The sequence below is a fragment of the Ambystoma mexicanum genome, chromosome 1p (assembly GCF_040938575.1).
Source record: "Ambystoma mexicanum isolate Mex_15411 chromosome 1p, UKY_AmexF1_1, whole genome shotgun sequence".
NCBI classification, from domain to species: domain Eukaryota; kingdom Metazoa; phylum Chordata; class Amphibia; order Caudata; family Ambystomatidae; genus Ambystoma; species Ambystoma mexicanum.
Genome location: NC_090921.1, coordinates 165,795,588 through 165,815,002, shown reverse-complemented (window position 1 = coordinate 165,815,002; position 19,415 = coordinate 165,795,588). Strand labels below are relative to the sequence as shown.

Here is a 19,415-nt window from a genome sequence, read left to right as displayed (position 1 = left end):
GCCAACCCAACAGGCAGGTAAAGGATTTGAAACACCTTTAGTGCTACCGCGAAGAAAGGGCGGCCTGGCTGAACAATGTACCTTAAAATGGAGAAGTGACTCTTGCGGTGGCGGTTGTTCCTGGTAGTTCCTGCAGTTTGGGTGATCCAGCAGAGGAAGAGAGGCTCTTGTCGTGGAGGAAGGTTTGAGTTACTGCACTACCCAGGGATTAAACCAGCCGCGGTGCTGCCCGACGAATAAAAGGTACGCCCTTTAAATTGTGGTCCGGGTGGACTGGTGCCTGGCTATCCGGCCTCCGAGTACAGGAGATTCGACCAAGGCAGGTCCGGAAGGCGATTGGCAAACTAGTTGGCCCCACCAGTTCAAGGGAAGAAGGCTCTTGCAGGTGAAGATCTTCTCTCGTCGTGTGGAGAAAAGTGGTGAGACGCTGCAGCAGGGCTTCACAGGTGTTCAGTCGTTGCAGATGTCTTTGGCTTCTCTCCTCTTCGGCTTCTTAGTTCCAGTGGCTATGTCTTGCTCTTCCACTCCGCAAGACCCTGCTTTTATGCAAAAAGATCCCCATTCATACCGCCTAGCTGTCACTCACACAGTGGAGTGGTCATCATTGGCGGGAGACCCTCCAGCCTATCAGGATAGTGCGACATGGGTTGCTGTGGCAACCCTGTCCAGGGGTCCTACTCCCCCCTCCCACACAATGGACCCATCGCAGACTCAGTGGCGCCGAAAGGAGGGCTTCTCGGCAGAAGCCAGGCAAAAGGACGGATAAAGGATCCCCGACCTGGGTTAGGAGTTTAGAGGAAGACACGAGAAAGAAGTTATATTAAAGTTCTGTCAATAAAAACCTACCAGAGTAAAGTTAATATTTAAATACACCGGCGGTATGTTAGAGGCTGTCAGAAAAAGTGGTAGCCTCGAACAATGGGAAAATCCCATAGGGAAATATTTGAGGTTTAATATTTATGGTAGTAACCAATGCCACCAGCCAGAAACTTTTGAGAGAGGGACTGTACAGTACCGTCTCGAAAATGAACATGGGGGGGAAAACTATTAACCCCTTCCAGTACCTCCATAGTAAGATGGGTTGTACTGGTTTAGTTCATAGGATTTGACTAGTAAAGACAATGGGGACTTTACATGCCCTGAGAGACAGTAGTCAGTCCCAGGGTATGGAGTCTGTTTGGGGGACGCTACGACACCCCTGTGTCACTGCACTGAGGGTGCTGTGTAACACATGTGAATAAAGATGGTTCCTATGGGGTTGAGCAAGATCCCATAGGCATTAAACACAAAAATAGCCTAGAACACACATAGCAAAAATGCCTAAGAGTGGGAAAATGAGTCTCACTCTTAGCAGGTAAAAAGAAACAAACCCTTCAAATCCAGCAAACCTGCTAGGGGACTCTATAGGTAAGGGAAATTAGCCATAGAATGAGAATTCTCCCTAATAACCGCAAATATTCTTAAGCAGGCAAATAACCTTTGAATTGAAGAAAAAGTGCAGCAGATAACTTCTGTTCCTGTGCAGCTCTGCAGATCTCACTGTTCCTGGGCCTCAGTCGTGGGAACAAGAGGGAGGACTTCGGGGGAACTCCTGCACTGCAATGGGACGGTCACCGCTCGCAACCGGCAATCTTCAAATCAGTGGCTGTTCAGTGTTTCAGCTCCTTGCGTCTGCCGCAAATAGCAACACCGCGGTTCCTGGCTGTCGATGTGCTTTAATTGCTTCTGGGGTCCCGCACTCTGTTGTGGGGGTTCAGGCTCGGTCTGTCCTGCTTCCTGGGAGTCCATAGGATCTTCCTGGAGCTATAGGCCAGCTTAAAAGCAACGCACATAATCTGGTGTTCCTCTCCCTGGCTCTATGGTTTCCAGCAGGAAATTCATCCAGCGGCGAGAAGGATGACCTGGTGGCTTACTTTGGAGTTGATTGGTCCCACCAACTCAAGGGGAGAAGTCGTCCTTGCAGGGGCTTCTCGGTCGATACGAATTTGGAGTTTCAGCACAGCAGAGGGGCTTCACTGGGCAAACATCTTTGGTTCCTTCGTCCAGTGGTCGACTCTGCCTTCCAAGTCAAAAGCCTTGCCTTTTATTCAGTTCTCTCCCATTCATTCCAGCCTAGCTGTCAGTCACGCAGCAGGGTGGCTGTTCTTGCCGGACAGTCAGCCGGCCAATCACCACAGAGTGCATTTGTGTCTCCTAGGAGACTAAGCACACAGAGTTTCGGGCACCTCACTCATTTCCTGCCCACTCCAGACACCCTGTAGCCAAAGGCGGGCTTCACTTGTGAATGCCGTCAAAGGCAAAGCTACAATGGGACCAAACCTGGTTTGGCGCGAAGAATAAATCTCAAGAAGGACCTTTCCACAAAGACCAGAGCCATTTTGACAGAAATGGCACCCTTCAGTGCTTTACTGCAGCTGCGAACGCAGCCTGCGATAAATGCACACAACGGTAGTTAAAACGAAACCACTGCCACCAGCCATTCAGTGAGGCAAGGGTAACGTACATTTGTTACATTAGAAGCTAGACAAAGGGAATACTAGGTAACCCCTCCAGCACCCTATTGTAAGATTGTGTGTTCTGGGTCTAGAAAGTTACAAATGTAATAAAGTATATTTCACTTTACTGCTCTGGAAAACAGTAGTTTATTCCAGAGAAGGTATTTAAACCCTTGGGAAATCTAAGACTTCCTTGTGCCACTGCACTGATGGGATGGTGCTGAGTGACAATGTAAAGATGCTGCCTATGGAGGTTGTCTAAATCCAAAGTCAAAAGAAACACAGGATAACTCGCATTAAAATTACATGAGGTGTAAAAAAAAAGTCCTAAAGTCAAGCAAAAAAAAAGTTAGGGGTCTTTAAGGTAGAAGGGAATTAACACATTTCTGAGAATTTTCCCTAACACACAAACTCCCGCAAAACCCCAAATCTTATCGTCCACTGTCTTTAATCAACACGGACACCAAAATATATGCAAAAGTCATAGCAAATAGACTGCTCCCACACATGAACAAACATACATCCTGACCGGTCATGATTCATCCCTACGAGATCCACCTCCTTAAAGCTGCATAGACTCTTTGCAATAATATTGCAACTAGACCCCAAGGCTAAGGCAGTGGCGATTTCCCTCGAAGCTGAAAAAGCTTTTGATTCTGTGTCCTGGGGATATATGCATGCCATACTGAACCGAATGGGGTTTGGACCATGCTTCCTGAGCTTTATTCGGGTGTTGTACAAAGAACACAAAGCCAGGATAAGAACCAACCATACTCTATCCTCTGGTCTCACCCTACACAGAGGTACATGCCAAGGTTGCCACCTTTCCAGCCGCATTTTCGCACTTACTATAGAAGGTATGGCGGCATATCTATGACGCTGACACTCATGTCAGGGTATGCGGATCCCTGGCCCCCCTCAATTCATCTCGCTCTACGCGGACGACAACTTGCTATACATAAACCCTGAGCCAATTTAATCCCGGTAATGCAGGACCTAACAGAATTTGCGTAATTCTCGGGATACAGCCTCAGCTTGTGTTTCCCCTGGTCATTCCTGGTTATTCCTAGCTTCTCATTTTCTATTTTTACATTGTCTTTTGTATTGCTTTTTTTGTAGTATTGAGGTTTTGTAAAGTTTTTTTTTCATTTTAAACCAAAACAAATAAAAAAAATAAAAAAAATAAAAATAAAAAAAGTAATTCTCGGGATACAGAGTCAACCAAAGTCTGAAATCATCCTCTTGACGCCGGGTGCCACAACATTTGACGTCACAAAGCATTTCCGCTGGTCCCCAGACTCAGCCTGATATCTTGGAATCGTGGTGGCCACCGATAGGGCTACGGTATATAATACCAATTACGACCCTTACATTACACCATTAGACCAAATCATCCCTCTGGGACTAGCTCCCAATATCAATGTATGGTTGTATAGCCCTGCTCAAGATGGTCGTGGTTCCCAAGCTATTACACCTATATAGTAATATCCCATTATGGCCGGGCAGAGCATGCTTTGATAAACTGCAGAGATTTGCCTCCAACATTGTATGGAGTGGGGGAGGGGGTTCACATTTTACTACCACTGTGCTTTTCCCCACAGACTGCGTTCGCAGCCATAGTAAGGCAGCCATGGTAAGGCACCCATGGTTGCCCATTTTGTCAAAATGGCCCTAATCTTTTTTTTTTTTGCTATTTCTTGTCTGAAAGGTCCTTCTTGAGATTTACTTTGCGCGCCAAACCAGGTTAGGTCCCTTTGTTTTGTCTTTAGCTGGATTCACTAGTGAAACCCGCCTCTGGCTCCAGCATGTCTGGCAGGGGCAGGAAGTGAGGGAGATGCCCGAAACTTGCTCTGCTCAATCCCCTTGCTTACAGGAATGCACCCAAAGGTGATTGGCCAGCTGGCTGTCCAGCAAGGACAGCCACCCTGCTGTGTTAGTGACAGCTAGGCTGGAATGAATGGGAGAAACCTGCCTAAAAGGGGAGGCTTTTTGGCTTGGAAGGCAGTCGATCACTGGACGAAGGAACCAAAGATGTTTGCCCAGTGAAGCCCTGCTGCTGTGCTGTACTGAAGTTTGCTCATTGCTGCCGCTGACCTTCCCATTGCAGAGCAGGAGTCCCCAGACAACCTCCCTTTTGTCCCCATGACTGAGGCTCAGGAACAGGATCTGCAGAGCTGTACAGGAACAGAAGCCAGCTGGAACCATTTCTTCTAACCAGAGGTACTGTAAAGTCTAAGAGAACTTACCTCGTGTTGTGTAGCCTTACCTGCTCTCAGTTGAGACCTGTCTTGGTTACCTTGTAGAGTTGCAAAAGCTTTGCCCCTCAGAAGCCTCCCAGCTTGCGCCCTTCAAGTGTTTTACTTTTCATTTCTAAAAACATTGTGCAAGACTTTTTACCTACCTGCAAAGATCTTCAGCTCCCCTTGACATTTTGCAATTAACATTTGCTGTCCTGGCTCCCTGAGAGACTCCTCTTTACCTCAGACTTTGTGCTTTGGCCTTTCCCACAGGAAAGGGTTAATATACTCAGCCTTTGAAGGTCTTTAAAAGTACTTGTTAACCTTTGTTCTATTCATCTATTCCATCTTTTGCACCAATCTCAGTATTACTGTAAATGTACCAGTGATGAATCCATGACCACGGTGTCCTAGCTATTTAATTCAACTGAGGGTGTAGGAATTGTCTGTGTGCCATCCCCAATGGGTATCTGATATAGAGAAACCATGTGTTTTGAAGTATATTCAAGTGTTACATATTTTACTCTTTCTGAAGAAGGCTTATATAACTGAAATAAATGAATATTTTTTTTTTATCAAAAAACCTTGAGTATGTGTTTATTTGGATTACTGTTTTGTGAAACTGTGTCGCAAGCTTCCTGCTCACATTGACCCCTTTTGAGATCAGCCTGGCTGCTTAGCCACACTACCAACCTGTGTAGTTCAGACTTTTACCCAAGGTTGGGTCCCTATGCCAGGAGTACTTTTACATCCCGTCCCCTTTCCTCCATAGTTCATGGGCGTCGGTTCCAAGGGACGGGAGACTGAACCTTTTTTACCAGAAAAAAATCTTCTTCCCCTTTAAATTTGGAGGCGCGGGGGTGCGGCCCGGGGAGCATGTGCTCCTCTGACTCCACCCTCCAGTGCCACACCTAAGTCCGCTTTTCCGCATCGACAGGAACGTGCCGAATTCACCAGCGCTCCTGAATTTGGCTTTGGCCATGTAATTCCACGCACGGATACTACTTCTCTTCTCTTTTTCTTTTCATCATTCAGGTACTCGGTCCTCGGGCGTCACGATCCTCTCCCGGCGCATGGTGACTTCCACAAGTGTCCATCCTGCAACGGGCTCTTCCAACTTCAGACCCCGGCACCCTCTGCCTACGTTGCCTTGGCCCAGACCACAATGGCAAGCTTGTACAGTGTGTGGCTCGCTGTCATGGAAAGCGCTGTAGAACATACTAGCCAGGTGGAGGGAGCTCTTCCAGAAGTCCACTCCAGAGGACCTCAAGAACTTTGTGAAACACGAGCCAGGCCTAAGGTAGGGCCGCTATTTCCATCGCACCTTGCAAACGAGAGTCCTTCCCAAGGAAACTCCTTTGCGGGAGGGATCTCTCAGGTCCTTGTACCAGCACGTGCACCGAGGCTGCTGCAGCTACTGGCCTTCTGGACGAGAGATCCTTGGATCCTCCCAGTGGCAGTGTTGATGGAGCAGAAGGTTCTTGTACCGGATTGTCATCTGTGGGGCTCTGGCCTTGTACCGGCAATATGTCCGAGGGGGCACCTAAACGCATCTCTACTGATCCCCGGGTCGAGGGTGTCACACATACCGGGCATAGGACAGAGGAGCAGGGTAGGCCTTGTGATCCACACGCAAGAGTCTTGGAGGAGGCTGGGCCCAGCGAGCCGAGCAACATGTCGCCGGCACGTGGCAGGCAGCTTGGCAAGTTGGTGTTATTTAGGAGGGTTCCATAGACCTTGCAGAAGACTTCAGCGAGGGCAGTTACGGAGTCATGAGTGACGCCAAGGGTGATCAGGATCTGTCCGGACCCCAAGTGTAGGCCCCCGACTACGAGAACCTGTGATGGAGAAGACACCCGGCGGCCACGGCACACATGCATAAACACGCTAAAGACACACCCCACTGCAGACTCTCACACTGTTGAGCTCCATGCGGGACTGGGGATAAAGCCTCAGTTTCCTCACTGTTAGGACAGTCTTTCTGAAGCCCAACTAAGGGCTTAGTAAAACAATACCACTGAGGCAGTACACAGGCTCCACTCTTAGAATAAGACTTTACCACCTGAGTTCATGGTAGATTAGACAGAGCAGCCAGGCTTATTTTAGGAGGGAGAGAGGGCTATAGAATCGGTACAGATGTTATTGTAATACCAATGGTCTAAAGAAACACTGAAATACTATGTATTGTTTAAATAATGGATTTATTTAAATACAGGTAGGCCCACATAAATCTACAGGTATATGTGCTATCACACCTTATATGTAATCACAATTATCAAAACAATACTATGCTTGAAGGTTTACAGACAAAAGCAAAAACCTTATTTGGAACACCGAACAGTTCTAGGGAAGTCAAAACATTTTCATACACATTCAGTGTAGATCACACCTATTCTTGCGGAATGAAAACCATTGGTTACTTTAACAATTATATTCAGTAATGCCAGGGCAGTCGACCCTACCAGTTGTACAATGACTCTCTGTAACAAATCACATAATCTGTCAGATGGACGATATAAGTTTTGTAAATAGTGGAACACCTATTCCAGGTACAGTAAAGACCTATAACTACTTTTGTGATAACAGTTATGCTAAGTGAGTAAAACCAATTACAGGTGCTTTTGAGATCAGTGAAACACAGATTGAGATGAGCAGTAACTCTTGTAATTTATTTTTGGAGTGGCACACATCTAACTCAAGGTAAGAAAAACCCATAGACTTTTTTTTAACCTTTTTTTACCTCACAATGAAATCCAGGTTAGATCCTTCCCAGCTTTTCAAGTAATTTATGTATGATTTATGAGGGACTGTTGGAACCAAATATTCTCTGGGAGTCTGTCAACAACAGCACATGAAAAACAAATCCCAATGTTACACTTGACTGAATGTCTCAGTTATTCTAGATAGGCAACAACCTAATACAGACTTATTCTGGACAGGCTAACAGCAAGTCGGGGGAAACAAGACCCAGTTGGGGGGACACTCCTACAATGATCCTAACAGGAATTTTCTGGTGAAACCAACACATTACTTTTGAGAAGAGGCACAACCTAATCACAGGTGAGTAATATACTGTCACATCTACTTTCTATTCGAATGGCTAAACGGTTTCTAAGGAAAGAAAGATGTTAACCATACTTTTAAGACTAGGGCATCACACATCCAAGGTAAGTAAGAAGTTTAGTAACTGTTCACTCGTAGGTAGGAACATTAAACCACTGCCACCAGCTATTAAATGTAGTAAGGGTAACATAACATGTTTTCTGAGGCTTGTGGAATCTGCTTAGATCACATGCTGTGCATACGCCGACATCTAGTGGACGCTGCAGAGTATTACAGTTGTTGTTTTCGAAAAGGGAAGTCGACAGGGCGTGCCAATAATGCTATCCCTAGTGTGATGTCCACTGTACCCATGATCCCTCATGTCTCGGAGTCCTTCAGATTTGTTTCTGCCATTCTAGACGGATGAGTTCCATTCGCCGTAAAGCCATTGACTATTTACAATTAGCGATCATATTTCTTTCTATCCTTTCACCGACCTCCGAAACACCACACCAGTGAAGACTGAGAAACTGCCCATCTAAGAGTTCCGCGACGGACCGTTCGGCCTTGGAAGGCCGCCCTGGCCTCTGCCCAGACAGTAGGGAGAGAGGAGGTAGGCCATTTTAGGATGTATATACTCCCCTTCCTACCCTTTGTTCGCCCAGCTGCCATAGCCTGTAATGATGGAAAATACACCTTTTAAATTCTGCCCCAAGTGTAATTGCAAATTCCTGTGGGTAGACAAACACTTGGTTTGTAATTTGTGTCTCCGAAGAGACCACGCCAAAACGTCTTGCTGAGCCTGCAGGCTCTTCAAGCCAAATATGTTAAATGACCGCTCCACGAAACGCTGGGCCCACTACGCCAGGCAGCTCGAGGCCATGGAGCTAAAAGGCACCTTTAGCAATGGCAGGGACGGCGAGGTTGAGAGGGTAGCAACAGCTACCCAAGCGGAGGCCCCCGACCCCGTAGGATAGGCCGGCGGCCATGTTGTGGGAACTACACCCGGTGGCGGTAGCGCTACAAAGACACACACCACTAAGCACATAAGCCCAGGTCAAGATTCGACACATGGCCGAGTGATCGGCAGTGTACGACACCCAGGAAAAGGTCCGTGGAGTCCCGGTCCTCTTGGCAATCTCGCTCGATCGCCACACGACAGGGCCCAACTGTCGAAAGACGGCAAGGGTGTCACTCATAAAACTCCCTCCGAAGGTTGATCGTCCGCGGACGAAGCCCCAGCCATTCCTGCATCCGAAAAAATCGACGCTCGGCATCCGATATAGTAGTAGGTCCCAAAAAGGCAGTTAAACTCACCTCTGGGCTCTGGGGGGGAGGGGAGAGAAACATCACAAAAAATCCTCTAAAACTCCTCATAAGGAGAAGAGCCCTCCTAGGGGTAAAACCCATCAGAAGGAAAAACCTTGGGAATCCAGGCACATAGAGAAACCTAGAGAATCTAGCCCTATATCTCAGAAGGAAAAATCTATAGTAGTACCTCCCACAGATGAGGACTTGGGACTTTCCCCTCAACCTGTGGTTATCCCAAGTTCCAAAGAATGATCTTCTCAGGACATAGACAGAGTGATGAGAAGAATGACCTTAATGGCCAATTGTTCTGAGAAAAACCCTGATTACCTTCAGAGTTTCAATTCCACTCCCCCACCTCGGCTCCCTCCGGTTCCCAAGCCTCTGCTATACCTAATCAAACCCCTTCTAAGAGGTCTCGTACTAATGTTCCTTTACAAAGTATATTCATAGATCTCTATGACCCAGAATCAGACCACGAAGATGATCTCTCCTTTGTAGAGGCAACTGACTCTCATTTTGATGATGATACAGCAGACCCTTAGTATGAGGATGGACTAGGACCAAGAGGTTGACCAAGAAGGCAATATGTACTCTATAGAGTCTCCTCTTTACCAAGACACTCCAGTTGTTGATTCTCCTATTGATAATTAACCCCTCCTCAATGAAGTACTAGCCAAAGCGGCTGAGCACTTTCAGATTGACACCCAGGAGGTACAGGAGAATAAGGACTTTGCAGAACAAATCCTTGGGGACAAAAAGACAATGGCCCAGTTTATCCCGCTACTGAAATCAGTACAGCGCAGAATACAGCCATCTGTAGAAGCCCCTAATCTTACACGGGCCGTAAACACACGTGTAAAGAAATTATTCAGACCTGCACCTTCAGACCCATTATATGTTAGAGGGAAACTGAAACCAGACTCATTAGTTATGACTACAACCAGAAGGAGAGTGGGCACACCCTTTGCTTCCTCTTAGGCTCCACCCGATAAGGAGATCAAAAAGGTTTACGCCATGGGCAGAAAGGTCGCCTCCTCTGCAGCCTATCGAACCAGAATTGCGAACAATGCAACACTCTTGGCTAGTTACACCTGCCACAAGTGGGAAGAAATGTCTGCTTTACTTTAGTCTGCCCCGGAGCTGCTCAAATCCCAACTAGCACAGGTGGCTGCAGATGGGAGGGCATTGTCTAGCTGTCTCCTTGAACCCAATTTTGACGCAGCGGATAATGCATGCATGGCTGCGCCAGTCAGGTTATGGTTTTGTCGTTGGTCTTGATGCAGAGGGAGGATAGTGATGAGTTTTGGATAGGGACGGTAGGAGCATCTGGGTTAGTGATATTGGTGTTGGCTATACTATTAGGTGGACTTGTGGCGGATAATGGGGGGGAAGCATGGAAGGAATGGGGTAGGGCAGGGAATAGGGTGGTGGCGCTGGCAGCCTAGTCTCGCAAGGCCTTCTCTGAACACAGTGAAGTGCCCTCCTGTGCATGGCACGGAATGGGGCATTATACAAAACGGGAACATTATGGAGGTTAAGTGTTAACATTATTGGACGGGGTTGGTTAGTTCAAAGCTGGTGGTTAGCGGAATAACGACAAAATGTATCTACTTAGTTCACTTAGCTGGCGTGAATCATGGATGTTGGCTAACTCAAATTAACTTGTTTGGAGCAATAGTGCTGATCGATTTCACGGTTTGGGCAAGTTAAATATGTTCACTGGCAATAATGGCTGGCAGATTCAGAAATGGGTGAAAACGGCTCATAAATATCAATACTTGTCTATGCGGTCGGGGTTTAGAGTGGGTATAGCTGACTAAGGCAATGTACGTTGAAGACGTTCAGTTTGCTAATTGAAGCCTTTTAGACATTCTAAGTGCAAGGACTAGGATGTCATGAGTTGATCCTGAGGGAACACTAGGCAAGTGGATTTGGTGTGGGGTTTGTTTAAAGTCTATTTGGATAAGAGACACTTAGGAAGTCAAGATTCTGCAGAGGTAGAAATTGAGCAGAGCAGGCAGTTGTGGCAGCAATGGGTTGAACATAATACGCAAAGAATATGCAATAGGTTCATTCCGTATTGGGACAAGTCCTAGTAACGGGCAATTTTAGGTTTCTAAGCTTGTGGCGGTGCTGGCATGCAATGAGCTGAGAGGCAGCAGTAGTTGTGATATGGAGTTAACTGCACGCAATACAAAATGAAATGCTATGAGCTGAGAGGCAGCATACAATACAAAATGAAATGCTATGATTGGAGAGGCAGCAGTAATCGCGATAGGGAGTTAACAGCACACAATACAAGATGAAATGCAGTGAGCTGAGTGGCAGCAGTAATCGTGATACAGAGTTAACTGCACGCAATACAAAATGAAATGCTATGAGCTGAAAGGCACCACACAATACAAAATGAAATGCTATGAGCTGAGAGGCAGAACACAATACAAAATGAAATGCTATGAGCTGAGAGGCAGCACACAATACAAAATGAAATGCTATGATCTGAGAGGCAGCAGTAATTGGGATGCGAGATTAAACGCACCCGAGTAAAGGAGTATGCTAAACAATGTGGGTGCAATGCCGTGGAATTACTAATAAAGCGTGGCGATGGGGCAGTAATGTTGGTGTAAGAGCACAATGGTGAGGCAAGGACTCGAATGTAGTTATCAAAGCGCCTGTAGGCGTTGAGAAGGAGCGGTAAAGCATGCTCATGGGTGAAGCAACTGGAATGATAATGAATTACAGCGTGAAATGCGGTGAAGCTTAATAGGGCGGAATACTCGTTAAGCAGTAGACCCGGGAGCACATTAGAGCGTATGATTCATCAGGCGATGGCTTAGGCACAGCAGGGGGAATGTCACAATAGCGAGCCTGAAGGGGCTTACCAGGCAGAGCGTGTCCAGACAGTGGCGTGGGTCCGCCTGGATGAAGAGACGAACAGGCAGCGATCCTGGCCCTGGGTCTGTCCGCTCAGGACAGGCTCGGGATAGGAAGTGCCTTAGGGTGTGTGCCTTCGGGGGTGGGCCGGCTTGTTGCCTTCCGGCACGGGATTGGCAGGATAAGGAACTGGTAGCCAATCACACGTGGAGGCTGGTCCTGGATAAGTCCAGGAGCTGGTTAGTGCAATAAGGCCAAACAAACCACTAGCGGCCATCTTGGAGCGGCAAGACCTCGTGGGCTTCAATGGTGGCCCAGATCAGGATGGCCATCAATCACACAGTGGCAGGTCACAGCTGCAATCCGACTCAGTGCCGGAGATCAGGATACACGCGTCGGAATTGTAGTGAATTAAAAGCGGATCCGTGTCGAGATGCACGTTCAGTGCAAGACAGGCTGCAATATATTGAGCCGAGTGCCCAGAGGCCTACCTTGCATCAGGATGATGCCCAGGTCCTCCTGGTGGCAGGGTGCTGCTCCAGCAGTCGAGGGAGCTCCTGCTCCTCTGGCAGAAGAAGGCAATGTAGATGGGGCTCGGGACAGGAAGTGCCTTGGGGTGTGTGCCTTCGGGGGTGGGCCGGCCGGAATGTTGGTTCCTGGGGATGTATAATGCGGCTCTGATGGCATTGTTTTAGGTAATTTGTAACTTGTTAAGGTTACAAAGATTGGTGCCCAAGTAGAGGGCATTGCAAAATCGATTTTTGACAGCACAAGTGTCCTGGCAAGTGTGATGCAGTTAGCTGGTGATAAGAAGGGACGACTGGCTGTGATCAGCTTGTAGGTGTATGCAGCCGCGCAGACTACATTAGTTTGTCTAGCCAAGGATAGGGTGGAGTCGATGTAGATCCCTAATGTTTTTGTCTCCTTGGAAACTTTAATAGTGTTATCATCAATGTTGAAAGATTTAAACGCCGGGTCAAGTTTGAGGAGTCTTTGGTGGGAGCCGAGAATGAGGAGCTCTGTCCTTTCGTCATTCAAAGTTCATGCTGCGCCATCCAGGCTTGGATGACTTGGTAAATGGCATTAACAGAGTCAGTTGTGTTCTCCAGAGATCGGGATAAGTATCTGGGTGTCGTCAGCATAATTGGTGTATGTGACACCGAGATAATCCAAAATATCAAATAGTGGCTTTGTAAACACATTGTACAAAGTAGGTGAGACACACAATCCTTGTTGTACCCCGCAAGTGACAGGTGAGGGTATGGCTGCTGCTAAGGGGGAAAAAAAACCTGCATCTATCCGTTCAGGAATCAACTGATCCAGGCTGTGGCTTTAACCGAGAAGTGGGCAGCTAGTTTGAGGTGTCGACACAGTATTTGGTGATTTATGAGATCAAATGCTGCAGAGAGGTCAAGGATGAGAGGGAGGAGTTTTTCACATGTTATGTCGCGCTTGTTTCTCGTGGGAATAGCAGGTGCAACGTCTGAGGTTGAGCTAAAGGTTTTGGTGGGGAAGTTAAAGGTGATTAAATGGTGGTCGGTCCAAACGCAAGTGGTTAGATTCCACATTAATTTCGCAGTTAAGGTCAGTTATCCAGTCATGGAGTCTGCCCTTGGAGTGTGTAGGTTTATTGATGTGCTGAGTAAAGCCCAAGTCTGTAAGCATATTGTCAATCACAAGGGCGGCTGTGTCATTAGAGTCGGATAGTCCCAAGTTGAAATCGCCTAGTATAATAATTTGAGAGTTGATTTTAGTATTGTCTGACAGAATGTTGGATAAGTCTTCAGCGAAGGTGGATAGGGGTCCTGGGGGCCTGTATTCTAGGTGTAATGGGGTGGTTAGGGGTAGTAGCAAATTTAGCTGTCAGCACTTCTGCCGAGGAGATTTGATGCACCGTGGAGAGGCGGAAGTTTAAAGAGTTTTTGTGGATGATGGCAATGCCACCTCCTGTAGATTGGTTGGTGTTGCGGTCGTGGCTAATGATGTTATACTCTGTGGGGATAGCTAGAGAGAGTGGGGGCCTTGAGGCAGCATGGAGCCAAATTTCAGTGATGGCGATTTAGTCTGTCATGAGTTAGGATGAGATTGGCCACATCTAGAGCATGGGCTGTAAGGGATCTAGCATTAATTAATGCCCCTTTGATGGTGTTCATATCGGGGTTCTTGGCAAGGGTGGGTGTGGGTGGAGAAGTGACAGTCCTGGCAATTGGCTGTGGGTATTTTCTGACGAGTGGGTGTCATGTGGTGGTGAGAAGCATGGGTAAGTCTGGAACCAAGCCTAGAGTTACTCACTGGGATTGAGCAAGGTTGATTCAGAGTGGGTCTAGTGGCAAAGTATTGGATCCATAGGGTGGGGTTGTTGAGGTATGGATTTGAGTCGGGAGGCGGTGGGGTACTAGCCATAGTGGTGGTATTGTAGTGGCGAAAGTTGGTTGATGGGGCAGTGTTGTGGTTATGCACAGGTGCTGTGTGGAGGGTGAGGTAGAAGGTGGATACAATAGCTAGCGCAAATAGCTTGTGGATTGGTGGTAGATAGGCGGGATCGACTAGTGGGGGCAAGTTATGCCTGTGCATAGTGGCCAGACCCACAAGTGAAGCCATGGGTGGGTAAGGTCGCTGTATGGTCTAGGACCAGGGGGAACTAAGGTGGCAGGAGGGCTAGAGTACAGTTTCTCTAAAGTAGCCTAGTAAGCAGTTGTCACTACCAACAGCAGGAGTGCTGTTTCAGTAATGTAAAACAGAAGGCAATTCCATCGAAATGGGCATAGATATGCAGTTTCAGCTAAATGCAGTTTCAGCTAAGTGGGCAAGAATATGCGGTTTCAACTGCAAGTGAGTGCTGCAGGGCAGTCCACGGAGGGATAGACTAAGTGAGATTTCAGTAACATAGCACATGACGTTAACATAGCAATTGCTGCAAGTCGCTTTCTAATTTTAATTCAGGTAAGGACAAGCTAAAAGCAGATAAATTGTGTGACACAGAGTACAGGCGCCACAAAGTAGGAATCAAGTACAGAACTGGCTAGGAGTAGAAGAAATGTGGGTGTACTAGTCCCAGGAGTAATGCCGTAAAATTTAGGCGGCTCGGAGTGTGGTTATAAACTATGACAAAGAGCGCATAACACACCGAGTAGGTCAGTGTAAGGCATGCGCTTGGCACTTTGGAGTGCATGTGCCATTTAGAGGGGGTATAGGCATGAGTACGATCAGGCAATGGGAGGAGCTTAGGCAGGGTGCTAATTATGTAGGCAGGTAGTAGGCCACGCGAGTCACGGGTGCTGTAAGCAGCAAGGGGTGCATAGGTACATAAACAGGGTCGCTAGACTTGTTAGCCACAAAGCTAAGAGTTCAATGCCCGGACTTTGCGTCCAGGTTTCGCCAGCCAGGGTCTAAGGGGAACGCCCTGTGGATGAACTAGTCAGGGAAATTTGCTTAAACATTTCCCACCCCGGCACCACTCCTGAGCAGGATAGTGCACAGGATGAATCGGTAACAAGTAACCCTAATCCTTGTTGCTCCTATGTGGGCAAGACAACCTTGTTTTCTGTATTTGCTCAAACTGGCGATGTGTGACCCGATAAAGCTCCCATGCCCGTACAAATGTTGACTCGGCACAAGGGGGCAATCCCTCCGCCCATGCCCACAATCGGTGAACTTGGCAGCTTGGCTTCTGAAGTCCTAGAGTTTGGCCACTTAAACTTTCCACAAAGGTTTATGGATATCCTCAGAGGCATGATAACCTAACACCAGTCATTATTAATTTAATAAGTGGAAAAGGTTTGTGATATGGTGCACATAACAATCACTAAACACATTCAAATGTTCTCCAGCTAACATTCTACACTACATGCTTAACTTACCAGACTCCGGCTTAGTATTCAATTCCTTAAAGGTACATATGGTGGCCCTATCGGCTTACACTATTTCACAAAACAGGTGTCCTGGTGGAAAGTCCCTGTCATCAAGGCATTCAATGAAGAGGTAAAGAGGCTATTCCCCCTGGGCCCTAATTTGCAACTCTCCCCCGGGTTGGAATCTCAATGTTGTGCTCTCTTACCTATAATACTGCATTCCTGGTAGCTATCACCTCCATCAGACGAGTCGGTGAGCTACAGGCTTAATCGATACAAGACCAAGTGTTCATCATACACAAGGACACGGTTGTCCTCCAAACACATCCTAGGTTTTCACCGAAGTTAATTTCAAAGTTCCATGTAAACCAGTCCATAGAACTTCCCACTTTCTTTCAGAATCCATCAAACTTTGCAGAAAGAAGCCTCCATACACTTGATGTACAGAGGGCGGTCTTCTATGTGAACAAAACAAAACTGCTGAGGAAAACAGACCATAGCTTTGTTTCCATAGCGCCTGGTAGAGAAGGCGATCAAATATCAAAGCGTGCCATCTCCAGAGGGATAGTCACATGCATACAACTCTGCTATTCCCTATCAAAAAAGGGTTAACCCTTTTCTGCAAGGGTACACTCTGCCAGAGGTACAGGGGCTACCTTAGTTTTCATTGAAAACGTCCCTCTAGAGGCCAAATGCAATGCTGCTACATGGGGTTCCATCCGTACATTCACACATTACTGCATTGACACACATTCTAAAGTAGATTCACAGGTGGGAATAGCGCTCCTAAAACATCTTTGTTTCTGTACCTTCTAACTTCCCACCTCTTTCTCCAGATACTGCTTACTAATCTATGCAGAGCATGTGAACTAAGCAGATCCTCAAGCTCCAGAAGGGATGCATTACTCTCTGTAATCGTATTTCTCGTGCTTGTATCTGCTTAGATTCACATGCGCCCACCCTTACTCCCCTACTGGAGTAGCAGATGCATAGATTTTTTCTGGGTTCTCCGTTTATGCTTTACATCTGTACGGACGCTATACTTCATGCAACCTCATGTTAGAAACAGTCTGTTGGACCTCGACGTGTGAAGGACCATGGGTACAGTACACGTCACATTAGGGATGGTATTACTAATCACGCTCTGTCGACGTCTTCGAGTTTAGAAAACAAATCTTGTAATACTCCACCTTCCACTAGATGACTATGCAGAGCATGTGACTTTAAGCAGATACAAGCACCAGAAATACGATTATGGTGAGTAACGTATCTCATTCATATTGCGCTTATACACAGGTGGTGTGCTTCAATTCATGTTAGGCAAGATTGTATGCAGTACCCTTTGAGTGCACTACAAGAACCCTGACCTCCTGGCAATAGGAACCCAACCTTTGGTATAAGTCTGTACTACACAGGTTGGTAGTGTGGTCGAGTAGCCAGGCTTATCTCATGATGAGGTCAGTGTGAGCTGTGGGGAGTTGCACAGATTCACAGTGACACATATTCAAATAAACCTACACACAAGGTTTCTTGATAAAACAATTGATCAGTCAGGTATAGTAAGCCGCCTTCAGACGGGAGCAACCTTAAGCAACACACAAATACACTTCAAAAATGCACACTCTTAGGTTTCTAAATCAGACACCCATTTGGAATGCCTTCCAGAAACTACCTATACCCTCGGGTGACATCAATTGCTAGGGTTCTGTGGACATTAATATATCACTGTTTGCATTCAGACTTTCTTAGAGTGTCAAAGAAAAGAGGGATCGAAGTAAAACAAGTATTCGCACAAGGATTCTTAAGCAGGTAAGCACTTTCAATAACCTCCCAATGCAAAGCTAGTTAACCCTTTCCTGGAAGGAAGGCAAAACACACAAGCAGAGGAGAGAAGTCATTCAGGGAGCCAGGCCAGCCAATGTTTAAGTTGGCAAAAGTCAAGGTGAACTGAAGCACTTCTTGCAGGTAAGTAGAAAGATTTTCACAATGTTAGGTAGAATAGGATAAATAAAAGTAGGGCCACAAGATGATTAGGCTTGTGAAGTAAAGAAGCTGATAGCAACTCTACAAATGCAACAAAGAAAGTCTCCTACTAGGACAAGTGGCTATACAACAAGAGGTAAGACCTACACTTAGACTTTACAGTACCATTTAGGTTGAAGAAAAAGTGCAGATGACTTCTGTTCCTGTGCAGCTCTGCAGATCTCACTGTTCCTGGGCCTCAGTCGTGGGGACAAGAGAGTGGACTTCTGGGGACTCCTGCACTGCAATGGGACGGTCACCACTTGCAACTAGCAAACTTCAAACAAGTGGCACCTCAGTGTTTCAGCTCTTCGCGTTTACCGGAAATACCAATACTGCGGTTCCTGGCTGTTGAGATGGGCTTTCCTTGCATTTGGGGTCCTATGCTCTGTTGAAGGGGCTCAGGCTTGGTCAGTCCTGCTTCCTGGGAGTCCAAAGGATCTTCCTTTAGCTCTTGGCCAGCTTAAAAGCAACACACACAAACTGTTGTTCCTCTCCCTGGCTATCCGGTTCCAGCAGCGACTGCAGTGGAAACTCGACCGGCTTCAGGTGGCTTACCTTTGGAGTTGATTGGTCCCACCAACTCAAAGGGATGAGTCGTCCTTGCAGGGGTTTCTCTGTCGATGCGAATTTGGAATTTCAGCACACCAGCAGGGCTTCACCGGGCAAGCCAACGGTCCAGGAGTTGCATCAGGCGTCCTTCAATTTCTTCTGCGGATTCGTTCGTCCAGTGGTCGACTCTGCCTTCCAAGCCAAAAAGCTCAGCCTTTTATGCAGCTTGCTCCCTTTCTTTCCAGCCTAGCTGTCACTCACCAAGCAGGGTGGCTGACCTTGCCGGACAACCAGCCAGCCATTCACCTAAGAGTGAATTCCTGTCTCCTTGAAGACTAAGCACAGGTAGTTTCGGGCACCTCCCTTGCTTCCTGCCCACCCAGACACTCTGGAGCCACAGGCGGACTTCACTCGTCAATCCCGCTAAAGGCAAAATGAACAAAGGGACCAAACCTGGTTTGGCACGCAGATTAAATCTCAAGAAGGACCTTTCCACAAAGAAATGGTAAAAAAAGAAGACCCGGCCCATTTTGACAAAAAAGGCACCCATGGGTGCTTTACCGTGGCTGCGAACGCAGCCCGCAGTAAAATCCCATAATCGTAGTAAAAAGTAAACCACTGCCACCAGCCATTCAGTGAGGACAAAGGGTAACATAAAAATGTTAGATGAGAAGCTAGACAAAGGGGATACTAAGTAACCCCCCCCCCCCCCCAGCACCCTATTGTAAGATAGTGTATGCTGGGTCTAGACAGTTACAAATGTAAGTAAAGTCAATTTCACCTTACTGCTATGGGAAAGAGTAGTTTATCCCAGAGAAGGTATTTAGACCTTTGGGAAATCTGAAAGACTTTCCTGTGTAACTGCACTGAAGGTGCTGCGTCATATAATGTAAAGGATGATGCCTATGGAGTTTGTCAGACTCCACAACCAAAAAGAAACGCAGTGTACAAAAATCACATTAAAGTACGTGAGAGTGTGAAAAATTGTATCACTCTCTCCAGGTAAAAAAATAAAATCAAGTCTTCAAAAT

The 19,415-nt window shown here is 46.9% G+C and overlaps 1 protein-coding gene across 4 annotated transcripts in view; it reads left to right on the top strand.

Annotated features, from left to right (window-relative positions):
* The window catches only part of GIGYF1 (GRB10 interacting GYF protein 1), a 1,784,248-nt gene that overhangs the window by 527,060 nt on the left and 1,237,773 nt on the right, over positions 1–19,415 (top strand). The window lies entirely within an intron of this gene.